The following is an 8,058-nucleotide window of genomic DNA, read 5'->3' as shown; positions in this document are numbered from 1 at the left end:
TTTTATGTGATTGGTTACACAACAAACAGTCCTACAAATAAAATAATACAAGCATTTTTCCCATTGCTCACTCTTGCCAAGTTTAAATGGATGGTTTATCCGTTTAATCGTGCATATGTAACATTCAAAACAAACATCACGGCAGATTTATTTTCCAGTGTCGCAGTATAATAAAAGAGACAATTCTAATCCTTCAGCATTAAAGGCTGCGTATCTGACTGATTCTTCAAGATTAGCTGAGACGTTCTGTTCAGCCCATTATTTTAATATATTGCTGATGTATATTTTTGGTCCACCAAAGTGTGTCTAGTGCACACTTTGTATATCTGTCTTTACAACCACAAATTACCGTCCTGTAACATTTTATGATCCAATAAATATGGGTTATTGGGAGATGAAAGAAGCAGTGTTCCATAAAACAGCTTCACCGTAAGGATGTGCAGATGCTGTTGAAAACTGCAATAAAATGTATCCCAGCAGCCCAAAGCTATAGTGCAGCTCCGGACACATGAAACATTCTCCACCTGCTCATGATTAAGAGGGACTTTGGAGGGCACCATCTGCTCTCTTGATTTCTGACCAGAGCAAGAACAAAGGGAATGGAAAGATAACAACTGGAGAAGACCTTGAGGGAGCTGTGAAATCCAGTAAGTCTAGTCTGTCTCCCAGTCACTTTAGGGCATTTACACATCCCTGTGCTACCTTGAATCCTTGTCAAGCAGAATATACTGTCAAGCTAGTATTGAGTTTTTGAGCGAAACTGCAGTTTAATGCACTTCTCTCTGACATCTAGAACTTAAGACCGCAGTATCATCTCATCAATCTGACTCAAAGAAAAAGTGGAACTATTGCGCAGCTTTAAATGTCTTGGTGACCCTAAACTTTCCTTCTTATAAGTCTAACTACATGCTAAAACATGATTGCAACCCTAACAAGATGCTATACAACATGCTAGAAATGTCAAGTAACATGCTAACTACACCAAGCAACATGTTAAAACATGCTATCAATACCCGGCAACATGCTAACATGTACGGATTACTGTTAAGAACACTTGATTTGGTTGTTATGGAAGCTTGTTTCGCCAGAGAACAAAAAATAAAGAAAAGGTAATTGTGACTTGTATCTCACAATTCTGACTTTTATCTAAAGTCGCAATTGTAAATCATAAAGTAAGAATTATGCGATATAAACTCGCAATTGCAAGAAAAAAGTCAGAATTGCGGGGGGAAAAAGTCAGAATTGCGTGATATAAACTTGCAATTGCGTGAAATAAACTCAATTGTGAGAAAAATACAGAACTGTTGGATGTAAACTCGTAATTGCAAGAAAAAAAAAGTCCGAATTGTGAGATCCCTTTTTTACTTTTTATTCAGTGGCGGAAAACAAGCTTCAAGCATCAAGAAAGAAAGAAAGAAAGAAAGAAAGAAAGAAAGAAAGAAAGAAAGAAAGAAAGAAAGAAAGAAAGAAAGAAAGAAAGAAAGAATGGGACAGCATGAGAGTGAGTAAATGAGAGAAATTACATTTTATTGGGGATTTATCACTTCCATTTAGTCAAGAGCTCAAGGATGATGGATACAATTAGAACCTTTTCACTAATGCACTAATGCTGAAATAACAAGACGGTTCTATGCATGTGCACATACACAGCTGCGATAGCATGAGTAGCTTGATAGTGTGGCGTTTTGAAACAATTCCTCTGTACTGCTGTCTTGTACCAGCAGATTAATGTTGCTGCTGACAAGAATGTTAATGTGTTTTCTGTAAATATAATGTAGTTTTACACCTTAACATGTCTTACATTAGCCAGCATCACAACACAAACAAACATGAAAGGGCTATTCTTAAAAGGACTATAATGACATTTCAGTGCAAAGAATTGGTTATATTGTGCCATAACTGTATTTCTTGAGACAGTTAACTAAATTGGATGGCTAAAGGAACATTAAAAGGCAATTATAAATTAATATAATAACTATTCTTTGACAAGAGAATATAAAGGTGATTATTAAATACTTTCTTTTTTCTTATCTCAGCTCCAAAGACAACAATATTTTAAGTTAACCGTTGGTTGGGTGTGTTTCTATTTGATCGCTGTTCTGTTTCTTTGAGCATCCCAACCATTTTGGCTCAATGTTATTTTAATATTATTTATAGTTTTTATTAATATTTAATTAATACATTTAATTAGTAAATTTGCTTTTATTTTTATATTTTCTGTTTTGATTTTAGATTTAGTAATTTTGTTATGTACTTTTATCATTTTTATTAGTTTTTGTTTTTTAATAATTCTATTTAGATTTCATGTATATCTATTGCATTTTTAGTTTGAGTAATTTTAGTACTTCGACTTATTGTATTTCAGTTAACATTTCACATTTATTAAAGTTAACATTAACAATTTTTGTTCAAGTTTAAATTCTAATTTTTTGTTTTATTTTATTTTATAAATTGAAAAACAATAAACAAAAAAGTATTTTACTGACACAATGGCTTTGGCCCAAGCAATAGACTGAAGTTAGGGAATGTTTGTAAAAAAAAAAAAAAAGTCAGTCGGGCACGCACGCACATGCACACACACACACACACACACACACACACACACACACACACACACACACACACACACACACACACACACACACACACACACACACACACACACACACACACACACACACACACTTTGACAACCTTCACATAAAGGAAATGTTTTGCTACAGTCTGAGGTGAATGATGAAAGAAAACTCTAAACAATAAAGGTTCTTTATAGTGGAAAAATGTTCTTTACATTATTCAAATATTATTCAAATATAAAACTGCAGCAATAACAAAAATAATTGCTATATTCACTGCACAGATAAGAGCAAATATCCAAAGATTGTACAAAAAAGACAAAAGTCAAGATAAAAGGGGGAAAGCTTCAATAACTCAATATATTTTGATTTTCAACAAATACATTCTCTAAGAGTAACATACTATTTTATGTATGAATTTATATAATGTAAATCATATAAAAAAGTAAGAATTTTTTTTTTTTTTTTTTTAAAGTAAGCATGAAGGTCCACCCCCACCTATCAATGGGACGTAAGCCAGGGGTATTCCAGAAAGCAGGTTATGTGACTCGGAGTAAGCTGATAACATCAACTAAGTTTCAGGTAGCCACAGATATTGCAACTTATTCTCTGAACATGATATAAAGTAATAATGATTAAAGATTAAGATATAAGATATAAGACAAATGTAGGAGGCGATATGCACTAAGAATGTAAATTGCCATTAAACACCCTGGATTAGGTGCTCAGTTGAGAATTCCTTTGTGTAGTCACTGTTAACTCTGAGTTTCAAACTCCGGGGTTGACTGAACTAACTCCAGACTGTGGTTTTGGAACCTGCATACCTCGAGTAAGCAAGGTCTGGGTAAATCAACCGAGAGTTCAGGGTATATGTGACGGTTAAGTTAACCTTGCTTTCTGGAATAACCCTGATTGTACGAAAACATACGAACGAGATTGCACAAATTCATACAAAATTCCAAGATAACATATGTTCTGTGTAGAAACTCCAGCATGCCCCCTGTGTGTGTCCAAGAAAGGCTCTTTGAAAACATATTGAGCAGCTGCACCCGGGCCCTGGGCGATGTCCGTTATCACTAGAGACAGAACCTCAAGACCATAGCTGAGGCAATCAGCAAGAGGATCAGTGAGAGCAGAAGCGCCAACACTACAGCCAGGATGATCACATTTGTCAAGAAGGGAGAGCAGCCCAAGAGGAAAAACAACCCTGTTGGCTTGCTCTACACTGCATGATACTGGGTGATGACAGTTCACCACAGGCAGCTGGAAATTCCAGATCACGCTTAGACCCGGACATCATCCTCGTCTCGGAGTCTACAAAACACCTTAAGAGCTAACTGTGCCTTGGAAGAGGCTCAGGAGAGAAAGAGGGAGAAGTATGAGGGACTGCTGGAGGCCTGCTGTTGGAATGGGTGGAAAAACAGGTGCACATGCCAGTGGAGGAGGGTTGCCGAAGATTTGCTGGTCATTCCCTCAGCAAGGCTTATGGAATGCTGGGAGTAACTGGTGCAAGCCAGAGAAGAGCCATCAGCAACAGCATGGAGGCTGCAGAGCGGGCATCAAGCGATGGTCGAAGGGGGGGCATACAATGCCACTTGGACAAAGGCAGAGGCTGGATCAACCTCGGTCGGGTCGCCTGGAAGAGGGTGTCTGTTGAAAGACACGAAACACCCAATGACGCCGGGAAACAACATTGATGATGTGTCCAAGTTTGACCTTCAGAGGCTGTATGAATAACCGAATAAAAATATTTTGCTAATTCATTATTAAGTCATGACGTTATTTCTGAATTTTCTCTGAACGTTCAAAATGTCCAGTTTTTTATATGTCCACTTTTTTTCTCGGTTGTGCGAACGTTAAGGAAACTTTTCATTTTATCATTCTTCAGACATTTTGGGAAAGTTACTTTTGAATGTTCTCTGAAACAAGTAGCAGGAATTAAAAAAAAAATGTTATATGAACATCCAACTAAAGCATTTCAGGGAAAAAAAATCCAAGATATGAAAGATGTATAAATAATGATGATACAAAAAACATTAATGAAGATCGTTGAACGAACGTTACTGGAAGAGCGTTGGTTCATGACTTTGAGAGAATCTTGCAAGAGTGTTAGCTGAAGTTCTGAGATTGTCCCAAGTTAGCCGGGTAGCCACCAATTCACCAAAACATAAAAAAAGTAACGAATTGCAATGAGATTATGTTGTTTTCAACCAACAAATATGAAATATAGTTAGCAGCTGAAGTGTAAAGTATTTTTATTAGAAGGCTTATTCGTTTGTGTGTCAGATGCTTTTAACACTTTTCTAATATTTCACTTTTTTTCACTTTCTTTCAGACAGTGAGATACCTTGAAAATTTTACTGGAGCAAAGACTATTTTTCTTGTTGGATGTTGGGCTTTCTAAAAAGTTACATTAGACAGAAAGTAATTTTTTAATGGCTCAAAAAAAAATTTTAATCTTTTCATAAATTTTTTATATATATATGCTAATAAAATGGGCAAAAAATGGGCCTACAGTGCTTGTCAGAGCGGGAGAAGTGAAGGTCAGGTTGTCTAGACAGGGTGGTACAGCCGCACATGAATCTCGACAGAGTCAGCTGAGAGACATGATACTGTATTTATGGTATCAGTGACAAGACACAATAAGCATTGCGTTCGCCTCAACACGCACTACCAGCAGGACTCTTCGTATCCACCTGCACCTGTCATTCGCCTCAACAAGAGTTGATGATAAAGTTGAGCAGAGATGGACCATCACTTGGAAATCACCTCCCGAAAGTCTCCTCTGTAACATAAATGTGACCAAAAAGCGATAGTATCATAATGTGACCATAAGTGACGTGTAGCCAATATCACAATATCAAATCAAAATGAGATTGTTATCGTTTGGCATTTACACATCCAAAGCTGAGCTGTGATCTAAAAACGTTTTTGATGCCCTTTGAAGCTCCAGCTGAGAGACTAAAAAATGAAACGGATTAAAAACCGTTAGTAAACTCGGATGTCTGAGAGTGTGATGGGGTAAAACAAGGAAAAGTTTTTTTTTTTTTTTCATAAAAATTCCCTGCAGTGCAGTAGAAAAAAAAACGTTTCCGACCGATTTCGGTGCCGCTGAGGACTGAGAGTTGAAACGAGAGTTGAAACCAGCTATAAAATAGGTCATGAGAGAGTGTAATGATTGGAACAGTGCAGGTATGGCTGAACACAGAAAGGCCTTTAAATAGTCATCAGTATTCCACGCTTGTTCTTTAGACTGTTTGGAACTTCTCTTTTATTCTTCGGGAACAGAATAAAACAGCGGGAGGTCTCATTGACGTCTTTTTGCAAACTCACCGTAATAAGCCCTCTGGGCTCTAATTTTACTCTCACAGCAGGAATAAAGCATTTTACATTTGTACCTCATTCTTATTTTTGGCAGCCGAAGGACAAGGAAGACATCAGCCTGTGGACCAGAGTCTCAATGCTGAGATCACAGTCTATATCTTTTATGATTTTACCCTGAATTCATCTAGTATCGTATCATCCTTCCCCTTGCAGTGGAACCAGCATCTGTGAGTCTGCGACTCTCACAGATTTTGGTTTGTTTATTTTGGCTGAAACTTTTCTAGCATTTAATTTTAGGCCTGAGTGATAATATAGAATCAAGATGAATATTTTTATCATTTTATGCGTCTATCAGCTGCATAAAGAGGAGCTTCAGTAAGGCTATGGTTGTCTTTTCCTACACACCACTTTATTTAGTTCACAATTCACATGAATGTCTTTAATCGCTGTGAAGAAAAAGCGGGTTATGTTTTCCCAACCCAATGTTTCCATTTCCAAGAATGCTCAGTCCCCACAGGCCTTCACTTGCATGAATATTCATGAGCTTACGGCATAGCCTATTGATTTGCTTGTTTTGAACAATGTTATAACAAACTGGCTCCATCTAGAACCAGTCAGTCTGTGTCATTCAGTCATAAAAGATATATAAAAAGATCATGAGGTTGTTTTTCACGGCTAAACAAATGTACAGTTTTAAATTTAGAAGTTTCCAAGCTGTCCATTTAAAAACGCATGTCGTCGTATTGCCATGTGTGGACTGTTTATGGTTTTGCAGCGACATCTTGTGGTTAAAATGGTGAATAAATGTGGATAAAGCTGAGTAAAAGGTGAGCTTGGTGTGGTTAAGATTTCTTTACGACCTTGTTACTGCTAATGTGTCCAAAACTAAAAATTATCTTTTATATTATTGTTATATTATTGTATAAAAAACAACGTGAAGGGGGGAGACTGGGGGTAAGTGTAACATTATTCTTGATAACATCTAATGAAATAATAAATATATGTGGCAACAATGTTTACGCTGAAAAAAGAAACCTTAATAGCACTGATTTAATTTAACAAGTCAGAATGTTAAATCCAATGAGAAAACAAATTTCTTAAATGATTATTAATATTACTGTATAGTTTTCATCCTTAATTTTGTAACTGTGAATACACTACTATTAAAAAATATTATCAAAGTCTCTTGGTTGTTTGGTAACAAATCTTTGTGTTTATTTTTGTGTGTGTGTGTGTGTGTGTGTGTATATATATATATACACACACACTGTGTTAATCATATGATACTATGTTCAAGGGATAGTTCACCCCAAAGAATAAATTGTTCACCCTCACCTCAGGCCCAAACTGTGTTCGATGAGTCAGTTTTTTGATGCTGAGAGATCCAAATGTTTTTGTTTTTGTCCAGCTCTTAAGTAAATCGGGACTAAATATTGCAGGCAATGGAGGCAATTGTACCCTTAGAGGAGGAGAGATTTGCTTCTTCTGAGTTTCTTTGCTTATGTGTGTGGTTTTGATGAAGTCAGACCTTCTTGTGAATAATTTGGTATCATCACTCAGTTGGTCTTGAGCCATAGCAGGTTGAAGGTGGTGTAGTTCTGTTGAGACATTATGTACAGTCAATATCTAATACTAGAACCTTTTTAAGTTAGCTTTTTAATTACGCTCTCACTCCCATACAAATCAAAAGTTTGGAATCATGAAGATTTTTATTTTATTTTATGTATGGTCACAAAGGCTAGATTTATTTGATCAAAAATACAGTAAAAGAAATGTCAGCATCATTACTTCAGTCTTCAATGTCACATGAACATATTAAAATATAAATATATATAAAAAAATGTTATTTTAAATTGTAAAAATATTTCACCATATTACTGTTTTTACTGTATTTTAGATCAAATAACTGCAGCGTTGGAGAGCAAAAGAGACTTCTGTCAAAACATTAAAAAAATCTTAATGATTCCAAACTGTTGCATGGTAGTGTGTATGTATATATAAAATATTAAATGAATTATTGCATATTATTATACATAGCCTTAATGTCTAGGTTTACAAAGGGGAATTTGTAAGTAGGATCTTGTGTCCAATGCAACAGACATCTGTCTGTTCAATTAGTCCTTTCAATTCAGGCTGTTTTGGGTGGCATATATACCTA

General features: G+C 36.0%; 1 protein-coding gene across 3 annotated transcripts in view; it reads right to left on the bottom strand.

The window, feature by feature from the left end:
• Positions 1 to 2,907: 2,907 nt before the first annotated feature.
• The window catches only part of c20h2orf81 (chromosome 20 C2orf81 homolog), a 21,993-nt gene continuing 16,842 nt past the window's right edge, over positions 2,908 to 8,058 (bottom strand). For 2 of the 3 annotated variants that reach the window (XM_077220508.1, XM_077220507.1), the window contains one exon: positions 2,908 to 7,498. The gene's annotated coding sequence lies outside the window, so the exon portion shown is untranslated. The remainder of the gene's footprint in view (positions 7,499 to 8,058) is intronic. The other variant, XR_013199974.1, reaches the window with a different exon arrangement.

Source organism: Siphateles boraxobius, unplaced genomic scaffold, assembly GCF_051911475.1.
Source record: "Siphateles boraxobius isolate OS27281-9 unplaced genomic scaffold, OSU_SipBor_1 8, whole genome shotgun sequence".
NCBI lineage: Eukaryota > Metazoa > Chordata > Actinopteri > Cypriniformes > Leuciscidae > Siphateles > Siphateles boraxobius.
This window is presented reverse-complemented; position numbering and strand designations above follow the sequence as displayed.